General features: G+C 40.1%; 1 long non-coding RNA gene across 1 annotated transcript in view; it reads left to right on the forward strand.

Moving 5' to 3' along the window:
* The window catches only part of LOC120225446, a 99,651-nt gene extending 82,951 nt beyond the window's left edge, over nucleotides 1–16,700 (forward strand). Inside the window, exon 3 of the long non-coding RNA XR_005526810.1 lies at nucleotides 16,625–16,700. This is a non-coding gene — a long non-coding RNA (uncharacterized LOC120225446). The remainder of the gene's footprint in view (nucleotides 1–16,624) is intronic.
* Nucleotides 16,701–17,519: the final 819 nt, after the last annotated feature.

The raw sequence follows: 17,519 nt of genomic DNA on the forward strand, positions 1-17,519 counted from the left end.
GAGGTTTCTTCATTATACTGAGCCAGTATCTGTCTCCTTTTGATTTCTGACTAAGTTTTAAAGTATGAAGCCAGTTAACATGCCTTCTTCTGAATCTTCTCTTCCTCATCCATGGGCTAATGATTTTCCTTCTTTATTTCTAGAAGAATATTGTTGTAATTTATTTTCAAAATCATGGGCTTCTAGGAGCTATCTGGTTTCAAAACTTGGCTCTGCCACTTACTACTTATGTGGCCATGGGTTAGTTACATAAGCTATCTGTGCCTCACTTTTATCATCTGTAGAATGGGGATAATAATTATACCTACTTCATATGATAGATGAGTAATATATGTAAAGTGCTTTGTAATCAATGCTCTATTAGGCATTATTATTATTATTATTATTATTTCTAGACCAGGTTATCCTTTGTTATTTTGCATACTCTTTGTTACTAATGTCAAAAATTATGTATTGTTCTTCAGTTGTGGTCAGTTTGGCAAAAACTCTTTGAGACTTCACTCTTCATTCAGAAGCTTTATTTACATACTTGCCGGGTGCATCATGAGACATGGGCTACAATGCAAGAACGAGCTGTAGGCTTTCTTCAGTGTAGCACTAATAGTCTAGTACCACAGCGTAAGATGGCATCAGTTTCTATTTATCAGCCATGTCCCTCTGTGGGCCTTGTGAAGTGTGAAGACCTTGCACATGCTCTTAAGATGTTTTCACATGAACTACTGTTAAAACATGACTCTCTTTTATATTTATATAATTGAGTCTTTGAGTATGAATATAGGCTGTTATGTTTATTTTATTCATTTTTACAATTCTGATCAATCCAGATAATTAAATAATCCAGTTCTGTTATCCAACCTATGTACTACCTCTCTCAGTCCTGTGTCATGCACAAAGTAGCATAGTCAGTCTCTGCGACTCCACTTTAATTCATCCAGGCAGTTGGTTACCAAGTGTTCACCTAGCATCTGCTAAGTGACTTAAACGAATATCATGTTGAACAAGTCACGTGTGATCTTTTCCCTTATAGAACGTATAGGTAGTTGTTGGACAGGTAAAATTGTGATGGATGACAGGATTCTTTTTTTCAGTTGGAAGGTTACAAGGTCTTATACGAAGAGAACCTAACTGAATCTAGGAGTCAGGGAAAACTTTCCTGAAGAAGTGGCCTTCATGCAGATACCCAAAGAATAAATGGGATTTGGCCACATAAAGACAAAGTACAAGCAGAGAAATAGCAAGTGTGAAAGTCTGGAGGTGAGAAGCGGAGAACTATAAAATGTTCAGAATATCTGAACATTACAACTTGAAATTGAGAATGGTACACAGTGAGACAAAAAAAAAAAAAAAAAAAAAAAAAACCTGATCATGGAGCGCCTTGTAAACCCACAGTTTGGATTTATTTTAAGAGTAACAAGAAATTTTTAAAAGACTTTGGACTTGGGAGGGTAGGTGTATGTGATTGATATGATTTTTACTTTATTTTTTAAATGTTTATTTATTTTTGAGAGAGAGAATGAGAGAAAGAGAGAGTGAGCAGGGGAGGGGCAAAAAAAGAGGGAAAGAGAGAATCCTAAGCAAGCTCTGTGCTCTCAATATAGATCCGATGCAGGGCTCGATCTCACAAAGTGTGAGATCAGGAACTGAGCCAAAATCAAGGGTCAGATGCTTAACTAACTGGGCTACCCATGTGCCCTGATGTGATTTTTATTTTAAGATCATTTGGCTGCTGAAGGACAGAAGGAGCAAGATTTCAGATATGAAGTTTAAGTATAAGGTTATAATCTAGGCAAGAGTTGATAGTGGGTAGGGTCAGAATATGAGGATCAATAGGCATTTGAGTGACAAAATCAACAGGATATAATAGCTTTAGATAGTAGAGGAAATAGCTAAGGATGATTTCTTGATTTCTGACATGGGTAATGGCCAAATGACAATGCCATTTTCTTAGGTAATAGGGTCAGAGAGGAAGTTGGTCAGTTCAGATTGGTATATGTCAGGTTTGTGGTGTTTGTGAGATCTTCCAGCAAAGATGACCAGCAGCCATCTGGGTATGTTGATTTATAATTCAGGAAAGCATTTTAGGATAGAAATATGAATATAGGAGGAATATGCGTATATAGAATGACTGACAGAGTAGGAATGGAGAGGCATTCCCTGCTATTTTCCCTGCTATTTTAAGCAGGATGCATCCCTCCATCTATCTAAGGTTAATGCTGTGCTTTAGCACCTCCTTGTCATTCAACTGTCTCCTTCCTAGCACTTAACCATGCTTGCTCAAATCTATCCCATCTGAAGAGAAACTTCCTCAACCCAATAACTCCCCACTAATTCCTCACCTCTTTCCCTACTTTTGCAACAATTTCTTTTAAAGAAGACCATTCTACCATTTTTATCTCCTTCTTAAACCCACTGCAACCTGGCTTCTACACCCATCAGTTGGCAATAACACCAACAAGGACCTAGGATATTGATAAACCCAAGGGATGCTTTTCAGTCCTTATTTTACTTAACCTCCCAGCAACGGTTCTTATACTAGTGACTACCTCATTTTTAATGGCTTTCTATTTTTATTGATTTGATTTATGTGCCATCACATGTTTTTCTGATTTTTTTCCAGCTTCTTTAGCCCTATCTTCTCATTTTACTGCATGCAGGAAATAGATTTCTCCAAGCCATTATATACCAATGCTCCTAGATTCCTATAAACATTCCTCATTTCTACTTCACATATTCCCTAGGCAATCTTGGAGAGACCTCTCACAGTATCATTTCCTTTTCAAAGACTTTCTTGGTTTTACAGGAAAGATGAGTGGTTTTACCTTCGGAGTTTATAAAATTTTGTACTTACACCAAAGTATAACACCTAACAACAACCACAAAGCTTGTCACATGTTTACCATATTCTCGACCCTATGAGAAGTGCTTTACATGGATTCTCTCATTTGATTTTTATAACAGCCCTCTGAATTAGATAAACTTATTACTATCATTTACAGATAAAGAATTTCAAGCCTATTGACATTAAAGATCTTGCATGAGGATATTCCAGGAGTGGGTGCTAGAGCCAGGATGTGAATCCGGGCAGTCTAGTGCCAGAACCATCACTTTAGTGTTTTGCTACTTCCTTTGGCCATTGGATTCTAAATACTTATCTATGGATTCAGCTTCCCTCTAAACTATCCTATCTTAGAGGAGAGGAACAATAGCTGATTCTGTTAGGACTAATAATAATCCATTGGTAGTAAGAACTAATAAAGTTTTATTGAATGAATGGATTTGCTGAATATATGATTGTCAATTAATGTAATATCCTGGGACTGTTTTGTTAAAAAAAAAAAAAAAGCAGTTTCCCCCCCCTCTTTTCCTAGGAGTTGAGAAAAGAATACTTACATTCAGGATTTATTTTTGAGGCAATTTCAGCACTAAAATAAGGTGTTAGTGGATAGCTGGGCAGCAGTATGTGAATTGAAGTGTTTAGTGAAAAATAGCAAATATCCTACTTCCTAAATACTACCTAATCGAGTTGTAAGAATCCTTGTTCTTATTTTCAGCCAAAGACCAGTTCACTCTTTAATTTGGAAAACATAAAAGCATTTAGGGGAGATATAGATATAGATATAGATATAGATATAGATATAGATAGATATATAAATCCATCCATTCATTCATGATTATTTATTGAGTGCCTCCTATTGCAAGGCTGTTGTTATTGTTAAACATGTTATAGAGGAAAAATGAATATACCAAGATATGAAGAGACTTATTCTAGGGCACGCATTAAGTCAAAGCAGACTCTTACAAGATAGGTGTGATTTATATCTTATGATTTCTTTCTTCTATAACCTCTCCATCCCACACTATTTAACTAAAGTAGACACATGGGGGCATGACACATGGGGGGTAGAGAATGAGCCTCAAGCATGTTCTATGTCTCCTGCTACTTGTTCTATGTTCATTGATATTTATATCTTTGTGTCTTGATACTTTTAAATCTCTCTGTGCAAGGTATTTGGACCCAGATATGTAGACTCAGCTAATTTTGTATAGGGACATTCTGCCACTGGACTATTGAACTTCCAATACTTTCAAATAATGGGAAAAACACATATCTTCACCCCTTCTCAGAGGCTTTTGGCTCTGACCCTGACTCCCACCCCAGTGTACAGGTCAGAGATAGGTTAGGGGTGATGGACAGGTGAGGATGATGGATGGGGTAAGGAAGGGATAAAATGAATCCCAAGGAAGAGTCAAAGGTTAGAAATTTCCATTCACAAATTACTTGGAAATGAAATGTAGAGGTTTTCCAGTTTGGTATCAAAATGACCTGCTTTATCCTGGTGTAACTTTTATCTGTATATGGTAATCTAGAATCCCAGCCACAATCCTCGTCTATAATAACCAAATAGGATCCTCTGATTAGAGAGTTTATTTTAAAAATTCAGTACCATTTTGATGGTGTATTGTACCGTAGGTGGGGTAGGGCTCCATTTCTCTCTCTCCCTCTGTTCTCTCTCTCTGGACTTCTGATATCTTAACCCATATCAATGTCAACTATTTTAAAAAATAGTATATTTAGGAAATGTATCCTTATCATATATGAAAATGTTTTTAGAATAAGTGGGAACCTGAAGGAAACCTATATATTGGTGGTAATAATTTGTGGGATTATTTGCAGTTGTACTGACTGTGCTAACTATTCTACGACCCTTGACTTTGACTTGGGCCCATCCAGTATTACTAATGATGTGTGAATGTGCAGAGCATGTACCCATATTGTCTCTTAGTCCACTGTGTGATATTTTTATTTTTAATAGACGTAAGTGATGCTTCTCTCACATAGGCAAGGTAATTATCCTTCAGGAAGAGATGATTAAGAATATATAACATATGTTGGAAAATTCAAGTTTTTCATCAATGTTGATAAATAGGTCTTTTGGGTCAACACTGCCCAAGATAGTAATATCAGTAGTTAAGATATTTACGCACAGTTGGTTCCTCAGCCTTTTGAAACTACATTGTATCTGGCTTCCTCTTAAAAAGACCAAGACTTAATGTTTAGACAGCGTTCATTGACCTCCACAAAGCTGGCCACCAGAGTCTCAGCTTCCTGGCAGAATTTCTGGGCTGGTAGGTCATGGTGGCTTCTTCCCATGCCCCTGAGAAAGGGCATAAGACAAAATCAACCCTGTCAGCATCAAGGAAATTCCTCTGTCCTCCCCTCTCCACCTCCTAAAAGACAGAATCCCATGTTCTGGAGCAGTCACAGTGAAGGGTATCATTTCCAGTCAATTTAAATGCTATTTACTTAAAAAAATTTTTTTTAATGTTTATTTTTGAGAGAGAGGAGGAGAGACAGAGTTCAAGTAGGGGCAGGGCAGAGAGAGAGGGAGACACAGAATCCGAAGCAGGCTCTATGCTTCGAGCTGTCAGCACAGAGCCCGACATGGGGCTTGAACCCACAAACCGCGAGATCATTACCTGAACCGAAGTCGGATGCTTAATTGACTGAGCCACCCAGGCACCCGTTTACTTTTTCAGTAGATTTTTTTTTGGAAGCTGGAAGGTTCATTTTTGGAAGAGTGCTGTTTTTGCTGACTTGATGCAGTGCTCTCTGCAGGGTAAAGGATGATATATGAACATTTGCACAGTTCTATCCCTTTTTCAATATGCCAACACAAGCCACTAATTTATGGAAAGTACAGTTGTATCTCCTTGAACAGAGGGGAAGCACTTTACTGCTTCCACCTTTCTTGCCTCCTTGCCTCTCCCCAGCTTTACTCTCCTAGCAAAGATACCGTTGTTAGCACTCATTTGCAATATTTGGGATATGATAGGTGATTCTGGGTTCCATGCATTCTTTTTTGATTTCTTATCTGACTTTGGTTTTTATTGTTGCATTTTTCCAGTGCCGCTCTTCTGAGATGCAACGCAGCGCAGGGGTTAAGAACACAGGCTCTGGGGACCAATTTCTGTAACTGGAATCCCAGATCTATCATCCATCAGCTCTATAACTCTGCCCACGGTTACTCAGCCTCTTTGCACCTCACTTGTCTTATGTGTAAAATGAGACAAATCATGGCATAAGCCTGTAGAATTGTTGTAAGGATTGAATAGGTAGATCCATGTAAAATTCTTAAAACAGTGTCTCAGTATGAAATGTTCATTATTCCACCCCTGTGCTTGCAGAGAGTAATTGGAGCCTTGGTATTTTGAGTCTCTTTATCTTTTTGCTCTAAAATAGCAGCAACATCAGGGAAGGTACATCAATAGACTTGGGCTAAAATGCACATTTGCAAAAATGTAAACTAGTTGCTCTGGAGAAATACCCTTGTATGGGTCTCTAATTCTTAGTTATTCTAATTCTTAATAATGAGAATGCACTCAAGTTCAATGTTATTATGGGTTTCAACTCTGTAGGAGCAAAGCATTTCTTAGTAAATGAAACATAAAGCCTTCCTAATAGTACAGTGAATACATTTTTCTGTATCTCCAGAGTCTTTCACAATTTTGAGTCCATAGTAGACATTTAATAGTGTTTGTAAATTCATAAACTTGGCAGAGTATCATTCCACCAAAAGCCCCCAACAGAAGGCTCAAGGTGGAAAAGAAAAGAATGGAGGGAACCCACTCTTGGTATGTCCTCTTATGCCAGCTGCTAGAACATTCACAGGTAGGTAAACATCCCTTAACACTTGCTTGGAGGTACAGAATAAAATATAAAATATCCCTGTCCCTCAAATAAATATATATCTATTTCCTTTTCTAAATGTCAATATATGAGTTCCTTTTGACCACTAGCCTATATTTGTCTCCTCTTTGTAGATATGATGCACACCAGGCATTTTTGCAACCATAATTTCTAGCCTGTGCATCTCAATAACTTTCCCAAATTTCTTTATCTTTTTTATTTATTTTTCTTTTTCATTTTCCTCATTTCTCTATTTAGCTTTCTCTGCTCCCATCCCCCTTACTTCCTTTTTTCTTTTCTTGGCCTAATGTATCAGGTAACAAGTTATATATATTATAAGCTGTGCCCATCTCCCCTACTCCCCATGGACACATCACGTTTATTTAAATCCTTTTTAGGCCCTGACTGAGAAGGTAGTTTGGGTTCACCTAGACCCACTTAATTTATTAATTAATATATATGAAAGTCTTTCATGATTATTTGGAGGTTAAAAGACAAATGAATCCCTGTTATGAATGAACTCATAGTTTAGAGGTTGGGCAATACTGGGATAAATCACAACATTATAAGTTCTATAATGACTGTATAAACAAAATGCTTTGATAGCAGAGAAGAGGTTGTGATAACTTTCCCTGGGAGAGCCACTAATTTGGTCAGTCTTTCCCTCCCATTCTTCTCTCATCAGGACAACATCTAAATGCATTTCTGGGTTCTCTCTGCTTGGTGGCCAGAACTATGCTTTGAGTCAGGGCCTGGAGGGTGGTCTTCTCAAAGACTTGCTTACCCCATTGAAATTATTGGGGTAACTCTCCATTGTTGCTAACATTTTAAATATTGTTGTAGGAGTTCATGTGCTCTGTCTTGCTTCTGGGGTTAGCCTAAATTTAATGATCTTTAAAACCACAGAACATGCAGGCTTGTGGAACTGCCTACATATGTTGAAAAAAAAAAAAAATGCTGCTGCTGGTGTGGAATTGCAAGATAAGCAGAGAACCCAGTAAATGACTCAGTGGGTGTTGTCCCCAAGGGAGGGATAAAGAAAAGAGTGTACTGTTTTTTGGCAAAGGAAACTGGCACTTAACATGATTATTGCAACTCTGGGCACTTGGGTTTTCCCACTGGGGAGATCAAACTTGATAACAGCAGAGCTGCTCTTCCAAAGCAGAACCTTCGGGAGCTCCAGCCTCCAACTGAGATGTCAAATGGCCAATATCCCTGGCAAGAAGAGCGGTTTAATTAATTAGAGCCTTGAGCTGGCAGCTTGCCATAAAAGCTCCTGAACTTGGTTGCCTGTGAAAAGAACTGCAGAAGGCTGCTTCCAGGGACTCCCTGCTCCCCTAGAAGCCTGCCTCAAGTGTCCACCTGTCTCCGTGGGAAAGACAGGTGCCATGATGAGGGATCTGTTTCCGTTTGGTCTTCTTTATAGAGAAGTTCCTGGCAAAGTCTTTTCCTTTCCTGCAGTCCTAGAGGTGGGTGACCAAAAGCAAAATGTTGTTTGCAGTTTCTGTTTGGAGAGCCACAAAGGCATCTGAGTCAGCAGGTGTCCAATGAAAGGTTGCACTCTGGCTGAATCAGAGCTTGTGATCTTGCATTATGGAAACTGGACATCCTAAGGTTATTCGAGCAGGAAGAGGTCTTGAAGCTGGTCTAGTGTCATCAAGGTAATATGGCATTTTGAGAGACATCCCTCTGTTATCTCTTAAGGGGCTGTGAGACTCCGGTATCAAGAGCAGTGCTGCCTGATGTCCCAGAGGAAGCGTCCTGCAGCTTTGCGAGTGTTTTGTGTGCCTTCGTTGTGCCTCCATGCAGCACCTTCTGCTCAGGTTGCTACAGGGATGCCCTTTGGAACATTCTCTTAACTTTACTTCTGAAGGACAGAGATAGGCCGGAAGTTGGGGCTATGCTCACCCTTCCTTGCAGAGATGTGCTGAGGTACAAATCCTGAGATGGCAACGAGGCCCACTGAATGTGCAGCTTCCAGTCCTGCTCCAACCAGGGCATCTGGCTTTCTTCCTTTGGTTTTAGTCTTAATCATGACAGGGGATGCTCTGTGTCACCATTTCCTCGGTGCTCCTCCCAGCTCTCTATAAAGTTTTTCAGAAATCTTGTAGGCCTCTAAACAAACGTGGTAATGCACTTTTACTCATCAAGTGGAGTTATTTCATTTGTTGGTAAACATAGGCTATGTAATATGTAGAATATTTATAGCAGCGTGTGCTATAATCTCCAGTTGATGTAAGTACTAAACAACTCTAGAGCCAAACTGCCCAAATAAAATGCTGCCTCCAGCATTCATTAGCTTTGTGATGCTTAGCAAGTTAATAAGCCTCTCTGTGCTGCCATTATTATTATTATTATTATTATTATTATTTCTTTGCCTCTCTGTGCCATTATTATTATTATTATTTTTCTTCTTCTTCACCTCTCTGTGTTGCTATTATTATTTCTTCTTCTTCTTCCTCCTCCTCCTCTTCCTCCTCCTCCTCTTCCTCTTCCTCCTCCTCCTCCTCTTCTCCTCTTCCTTCTCTTCCTCCTTCCCCTCTCCCCCCTCCTTCTCCTTTGTTTTCAAACTAAAAATATAAAATCATAAATGCAAAAATAAAATATTGTGTTACCAAGTGCCTAAGTTAGCCAAGTATAGTAACAAAGAAGAATGTGGGAGTGACCAACTAAGGATATTGTGATCAAAGTATGGAGAGTAAATGTAAAGCATTAGCCAGACTGAAAAGAGTAAGGTGAGAAATGAGTTGAAAGAAATTTAGGGAACATTACTTTTTAGGGGCCAAACTAAACAACAGATACAAAAGGAGACAAAGCTAATGACCAGTAGAGAGGGTCTGAGAGTTTGAAGATGTTGAGAAAAGATAAATCAATGGCGCAGGAGTGTTTTGGAGATGGAGAGGAAAGGATGCTGACCAAGGGAACCAGAGCACAAGTGTAGAAATTAGCCTTGACTAGAAGGAGAAACACCTCATCTGCACAGAGAGCATTTCAGGATGAATGGATCTGGGTGCAGATAATAAAGGTACTTACCTCAAGGAGTTATTGCTCAGTGACGACCTGAAACTCAAATCTCATCGGTGTCTATATCATTTCTGGAACTGGCTTCTCTTGATCTAGAGACAGATCTATGTACCCCTCTATGGCAAATCATCTCCCTCCCTCCACAGGCAGTAGACAGTGGTGAGATGAGCATGTTACTTCCTATCACCAGAAAGCGGAAGAGGACTCGGGGCAGCTGCTGGGTGTGTAAGCCTGACACCTGTGCGTTACCTTGGGAAGCCCTCGCTTCTGTCGCTAGGCGATCATTTCCGAGGCCTCTGGCTCTGCCTCTGAGAGGGTTTTCTTTTACTGTTATCCTCTTTGGCCACAAGTGAAGGTGGCATTACAGAATATGCCCTCACCAAGCTGTGAGCACGGACATCAATACTGAATACTGTACCTTGCCCACTTGTAGCACCCACTGCTGATGTAGACCACTTCACTCATTTCTTTATTTTTTTTTCTTTTTTTAAAAAAAAAGTTTATTGTCAAGCTGGTTTCCATATAACACCCAGTGCACATCCCCACAAATGCCCTCCTCCATGCCCATCACCCTCCCTCCCCCCACCCCCGTCAGCCTTCAGTTTGTTCTCAGCATTCATGAGTCTCTCAGGGTTTGCCTCCCTCCCTCTCCCCAACAATTTTCCCCCTTCTTCTCTCCCATGGTCCTCTGTTAAGTTCCTCCTAATCCTCCTATATGTGTAAACATATGGTATCTGTCCTTTTCTGCCTGACTTATTTCGCTCAGCATAACACCCTCAAGGTCCATCCATGTTGCTACACAGGGCCAGATTTCATTGTTTCTCATTGCCATGTAGTATTCCATTGTATAGATGAATCACACCTTCTTGATCCATTTGTCAGTTGATGGACATTTAGGTTCTTTCCATGATTTGGCTATTGTTGAAAGTACTGCTATGAACATTGGGGTACGTGTGCCTCTATGCATCAGCACTCCTGTATCCCTTGGGTAAACTCATAGCAGTGCTATTCTTGGGTCATAGGGGAGTTCTCTTGTTAACTCTTTGAGGAACCTCCACACTGTTTTCCAGAGGGGCTACATCAGTTTACATTCCCACCAGTACTATAGGAGGGTGCCTGTTTCTCCACATCCTTGCCAGCATCTAGAGTCCTCTGATTTGTTCATTTTAGCCACTCTGACCGGCATGAGGTGGTATCTCAGTGTGGTTTGGATTTGTATTTCCCCAATGATGAGTGACTTTGAGCATTGTTTCGTGTGTCTGTTGGCCATATGGATGTCCTCGTTGGAGAAGTGTCTGTTCCTGTCTTCTGCCCATTTCTTCACTGGATGGTTTGTTTCTCGGGTGTGGAGTTTGGTGAGTTCCTTATAGATTTTGATATTAACTCTTTATCTGATATGTCCTTTGCAACTATCTTTTCCCATTCCATCGGTTGCCTATTAGTTTTACTGAATGTTTCCTTTGCTGTGCAGAAGCTTTTAATCTTGATGAGGTCCCGATAGTTCATTTTTGCTCTTGATTCCCTTGCCTTTGGGGATGTGTCTGGTAAGAAATTGCTGCAGTTNAATTGGTGCAGCTGAGGTCAAGGAGGTTGTTTCCTGCTTTCTCCTCTAGGGTTTTGATGGTTTCCTGTCTCACATTCGGGTCCTTTATCCATTGTAAAGGCTTCTAAGTACACATGATTTCCTGTGGAGTTCTCTCACACTTTGGCCGTTTCCACCTCAGGCTGGAGAGATCTTTTCCCTAGAGCAGCTGTAGACCTATGGAAGAAGTCTCTGCAGGGAAGGTCTTGTCCTCAAACAGCAGACCTCTGCTTAGGCAATGATCCTGCAAGAAGTTGAAGTCTTGGCCCTTGAATTTGATGACAGGGGTCTTGGCTTGAGTCTCCTGGTTGTGCGCCATGACTCTCCTTAGAAGATACATAAAGTCTTTTCCTTCTGTTTCCTAGACAAGTACATCTGATGTCAGCAGTATTCTCATGGGAGCCAAGTCCAGCAGCAGCAGCAGCTTTGTGGGATGGAGAGTGGAGGACAAGGGTGGCAGGCTGGGCAGTGTCTGTGTCTAAGTCCTCACTTCACTCATTTTTTAAATTAACTCATTAATTAATTTCCAATTTACATCCCAGTTAGTTAGCATAAAGTGCAATAATGATTTCAGGAGTAGATTTCAGTGATTCATTCCCTATGTATAACGCCCGGTGCTCCTCGCAACAAGTGTCCTCCTTAATGCCCTTTGCCCATGTAGCCCATCCCCCCACCCACAACCCCTCCAACAAAACCTCAGTTTGTTCTCCGTATTTAAGAGCCTCTTCTGTTTTGTCTCCCTCCCTGTTTTTATATATTATTTTTGCTTCCCTTCCCTTATGCTCATCTGTTTTGTATCTTAAATTCCACATACGAGTGAAGCCGTACGCTATTAGGCGACTTCATTCTCAGCCACGTTTCTCTCACTGTGTGTTTTGGAAGTTCTAAGAGTTTTCCACATGGATTTCTCAGTCTTCCTTATGGAAGCCTGCTAACTGGTTAGATGAGGGAAGCTGGCCATTGCTTTGGCTGTCAGCCTTGCACGAAAACACTGCTTACCTCTCAAACAGGTGGGCAGGCAGACACCACTGCTGTGTAGCTCTGCTCCGGCCTCTGCAGGGTGCTGCTATTCCTCAGTGATAAAACTGGAGAATGCCCCTTTCCCCAGCTCTGCACACAGTTGGGGCCCTCAGGCCTCAGAGTGGCACTGTTGTTCTCAGAGTTCCACAAAGTCTTTCACGAACACAGTGTCTTCAGCTTAGGGTCTTACCACCTTCCCCACTGAGGCTCAGAACTTGTTCCTAAATCTAGGAGGAGAGGTGTAGGCCACAGAATCCTCTCCACTGTGCTCCTCATCCATATCTTTTCTTTCTCCTGAACATCCTTGCACCAAATTTTCTGCCTTTGATCCAAGCACAGTGCCTGTGTCTTAGTCCATTAACGTAAGTGCTCAGGCGGTCACCAGCTCAGTTCCATAAACAGGGAATCTTAGAATCCCAATCTGGACAGCTAAGATGCTCTGATAATTTACTTCTTCGAGCTGTGAGTAGCTCAAAGTCTTTGCTTACAAGACTCCTAGTTCTAGGGAAGCATGAAGGTTAATTAACCAAAATGTTGGTCTTTTTGTTCCTTCAGACACCAGTCGTTGCTGGAGGAAATCCATGTTTATGTTCCTAATGCTCTCTATCTCTGTAATGTGCATTTCAGCAGTGTCTGGATTTAAAGGATTGAGAGAGCCAGAGTGTCTGTAGATTCTTATCTCGACCTCCATTCATAAACAAAGGAAGCTAGATCACTTATTAAACCACCCGTTTCACATCCTTAGAACCAAGCTTGCTACCTCAGCATTTTAAACTTAAATCACTATGTTGTACACCTGAGGCTAATGTAGCTCTGTGTGTCTAGTATACTCAAAACAAATAATAAATAAATACATACATAGATAAAAATTGGCTTTTGTATGCAAACAAGCTATTTTTAGTGGAATCAGCGACAAGTCAACCTAGTTAGGAAAACCTGCCAGTTTGGCTTTAACTTAATGCCATTTGTTAACTGTGAAGTTTTTAAAAAAAGATGTAACATTCTTTTTGAATCAATCTCCTTCCTCCCTCCCTCTCTCCATTCTTTCCTTCCCTCCTTCTTTCCTTCCAATTCTAGTATGGTTACAATACAGTGTTCTATGTTTCAGGTGTGCAATATAGTGATTCAGCAATTTTATAGTGCTCTTCATGATGCACTTATTCCCCTTCACCTATTTACCCATTCCCCTATCCACCTCTCTTCTGCTAACTATGTTTGTCTTCTATAGTTAAGAGCCTAGGGGTGTCTGGGTGGCCCAGCTGGTTAAGTGTCCAACTCTTGAATTGAGCTCTGGTCATGAATCCAGGGTCATGGAATTGAGCCCCAGTTTGGGCTCTGCACTGAGTGTATAGACTGCTTGGGATTCTTCCTCTCCCTCTTTCTCTCTCTCTCTAATGCTTGCATACTCTCTCTTTCTCTAAAAAACAGTCTGTTATTTTGGTTTGTCTCTTTTTTGTTTGTTTTTTTGTTTTAAATTTTTAATGTTGTTATTTATTTCTAAGAGAGAGAGAGATAGTGTGAGCAGGGGAGGATCAGAGAGAGAGGGAGACACAGAATCTGAAACAGGCTCCAGGATCTGAGCTAGCTGTCAGCACAGAGCCCGACACGGGGCTCGAACCCACGAACCGTGAGATCATGACCTGAGCTGAAGTCGGACGCTTAACCGACTGAGCCACCCAGGTGACTCTTTTTTTCTTTGTTTATTTTGTTTAATTCTGCATATGAGTGAAATCATACGGTTTTTGTCTTTCTCTGACTGACTCATGTCACTTGACATTATATCCTTTAGATCCATCCCATCCATGTTGTTTCAAATGGCAAGATTTCATTCTTTTTTTTTTTATAGCTGAATATACATACATACATACATGCATACATACATACACATACACACCTCTTCTTTATCCATTCATCTTTTGATGGATCTTGGGCTGCTTCCATAACTTGACTATTAGAAATAATGCTGAAATAAATAGGGGTGCATATATCTTTTCTAATTACTGGTTCTGTATTTTTTGACTAAATACCCAATAGTGTGATTCCTTGATCATAGGGTAGTTCTATTTTTAATTTTTTGAGGAACATCCATACTGTTTTCCACAGTGCCTGCATCAGTTTGCATTCCTACCAGCAGTGTAGGAGGGTTCTATTTTTTCCATATGCTTGTCAACACTTGTTTTTTGTTTGTTTGTTTGTTTGTTTTGTTTAGGTTTTGATTTTAGCCATTCTGGCAGGTATGAAGTGGTATCTCATTGTGGGTTTGATTTGGATTTCCCTGATGATGAAGTTGAGCATCTTTTCATGTGTCTGCCATTTGTATGTCTACTTTGGAGAGATGTCTGTTCATGTCTTCTGCCCATTTTAATTGGATTTTTTGTGTTTTTTTGAGTGTTGAGTTGTATCAGTTCTTTGTATATTTTGGATACTAATCTTTTATTGGATATGTCATTTGCAAATATCGTCTCCCATTCCATAGGGAGAAGTTTCGTTGATCATTTCCTTTGTTGTATGGAAGCTTTTTATTTTGATGTAACCAATAGTTTATTTTTGCTTTTGTTTCCCTTGCCTCAGGAGACATATATAGAGAAGTGTTGCTATGGCTGATGTCAGGAGAATTACTGCCTATGCTGTCTTTAGGATTTTTATGGTTTCAGGTCTCATATCTAGGTCTTTAGTGCCTTTTGAACTTATTTTTGTGTATGGTGTAAGAAAGTGGTCCAGTTTCATGTTTTGCATGTAGCTGTTAAGTTTTCCTAGAACTGTTTGTCAAAGAGACTGTCTTTTTCCCATTGTACGTTCTTGCCTCCTTTATTGAAGATTAGTTGGCCATTTAATCATGGATTTATTTCTGCATTCTCTAATCTGTTCTAATGATCTACATGTCTAGTTTGTACCTGTACAAAGATTACTATACCTTTGTAGTATATCTTGAAATCTGGGATTGTGGTACCTCCAACTTTGTTCTTCTCTTTCAAGATTGCTTTGGCTATTTAGAGTCTTTTGTGGTTTCATATAAATTTTAGGATTGTTTTTAGTTCAGAGAAATGCTTTTGATATTTTGATAGGGATTGTTTTAAATCTGTAGATTTCTTTGGGTAGTATAGACATTCTAATAATATTTGTTCTTCTAATCCATGAGCATGGAATATATTTCCATTTGTTTGTGTCATCTCTTTCTTTCATCGTGTTTCCAAGTTTTCAGAGTACAGTCTTTTACCTGTTGGTAAGTTTATTTCTAGGTATTTAATTATTTTTGGTGCAATTGTAAATGGGATTGTTTTGTTAATTTCTCTTTCTACTATTTCATATTTAGTGTATAGAAATGCAACAAGTTTGGTATATTGATTTTTTTATCCTGTGACCTTACTGAATTTATTTATCAGTTCTAGTTGTTTTTTGGTATAGCCTTTAGGGTTTTCTAATATAGTATCATGTCATCTATACACTGAAAGTTTTATTTCTTTCTTACCAATTTGGATGCTTTTTATTTCTTGTCTTTTGGCTGAGGCTAGGACTTCGGGTACTATGTTGAATAAACAATGGTGAGAGTGGACATCTTTCTCTTGTTCCTCGTCCTAGAGGAAAAGATTCGTTTTTCACCATTGAGGATGATATTAGCTGTGGGTTTTTCATATATGGCAAACGGTGCCAGCAAGGTCCATGTGGGTCTGCTGTGGGAGGGAACCTTCAGCTGGGAAAATTCTTGCAGAGGCCAGCTGTGTTGGAGAGGTAAGATCCTGGGAAGCACATGGGGCAGGGCAGGCTGTTAGCAAGCTAGGTGGAGTGTTGACATTGATTGGTTCCTGCAGGTGTCTGTGTATCTAAGCTGGGGGGCTGCTCTTTTGTTCATTGAGAAATCTCCCAAAGATCCCTGCCTTGCACTGTGGATAGCAAATAATCTTCTTCTGGTATACCCCATGTGTTTTTTGAACTGCTGCGTCTATGCTATATCTCTGAGAGGCTGTTCATTGTGCTGTCTTTTTAAAGGCAGGATTCAGTTTCCTGTTGCCCTCCTGGCTCTCCAGGAGCTGCGCCCACTGACTTTTAAAGTTCCAGATGTTAATCCCCACTGATTGCTGATTGTAAGAACTTGTGAAGTTTTCAAACTCTGAATTTCAAAGCTAAATGTTATGGGGATTTGTCTTTTGCATGCAGGTACCTGGGGTACTTGGGTGTGGGGTCTGTTCCTCTGCCCTCACCATGCCCATCATATCCCTCCCTCCTGTGGACACTCCAGAGGGCCCATTTAGCACCCAACCTTGCTTCCACTCTTCCTACCCTCTTTGACATGGTCTCTTCTCTACACTTAGCGATGGAGAATCTGTTCTGCAGGACTTTTCGTCATTTTCTGGATTATTTACACTCATGTGGATGTTACCTAATTGTATCAGGAGGTAAGTTTAGGATCTTTCTAGTCTGCCATATTCCCCCCCCACACACACACAAAAGAAAAAAATATTTTATTATTTTTTAAATGTTTATTTTGAGAGAAAGCGAGAGCAAGTGAGCTCACAAATGGGGGGAGAGGCAAAAAGAAGAGAGAATCCCAATGCTCTGTGTGTGGTGCCCAACATGGGGCTCAGTCCCACAAACTGAAAGATCATGACCTGAGCTAAAATCAAGAGTCAGACTCTTAACCAATTGAGCCACCAAGGCACCTCGAAAAAATATTTTAGGTGAAAGAATAGGCATAAGCCCAGGAATAAAGGAAACTGAAATAAGATTGATTCTACAAAAATTAGCCATATATGCTCTTGGAAAATAATATTGATTGATTCAAGGGAGATTATTGGAGTTAGCATGATGTTATAAAAAGATCTAGATCTTAGACTTGATTTCATCATGGATTTGTGCGATTTGGGGGCAGTATCTTAACTTCAGTATCTATTTCCTCATTCACCAAATGGTTATAGTAGCATTTAGGCCCAATATAAAAAGTGCTTTTGTGGATTAACTGTGCACCTGCCAGAATGGCATGAATGTGGTTCCCTGGTGTGAGGGTGGAGGAGAGGAAAAGAGAGAGAGGTGAAAAAAGAAGACCATGTTTGCTTTCTGTAAAGTCAATGGGAAGACACAAGGGGAAGATTTTTTTTTTAATGTGCATTTTTTTATGAAGGGAAGAACAGAGAGGAAAGGTCCAGTTGCAGGAAATTTGTTGTGCTGTTCCATGCTTCACTAATGAGAGAAACTGGAGAGAGGGTGCCC

Source organism: Hyaena hyaena, unplaced genomic scaffold (genome assembly GCF_003009895.1).
Source record: "Hyaena hyaena isolate Hyena2069 unplaced genomic scaffold, ASM300989v1 scaffold_1410, whole genome shotgun sequence".
Lineage (NCBI taxonomy): Eukaryota > Metazoa > Chordata > Mammalia > Carnivora > Hyaenidae > Hyaena > Hyaena hyaena.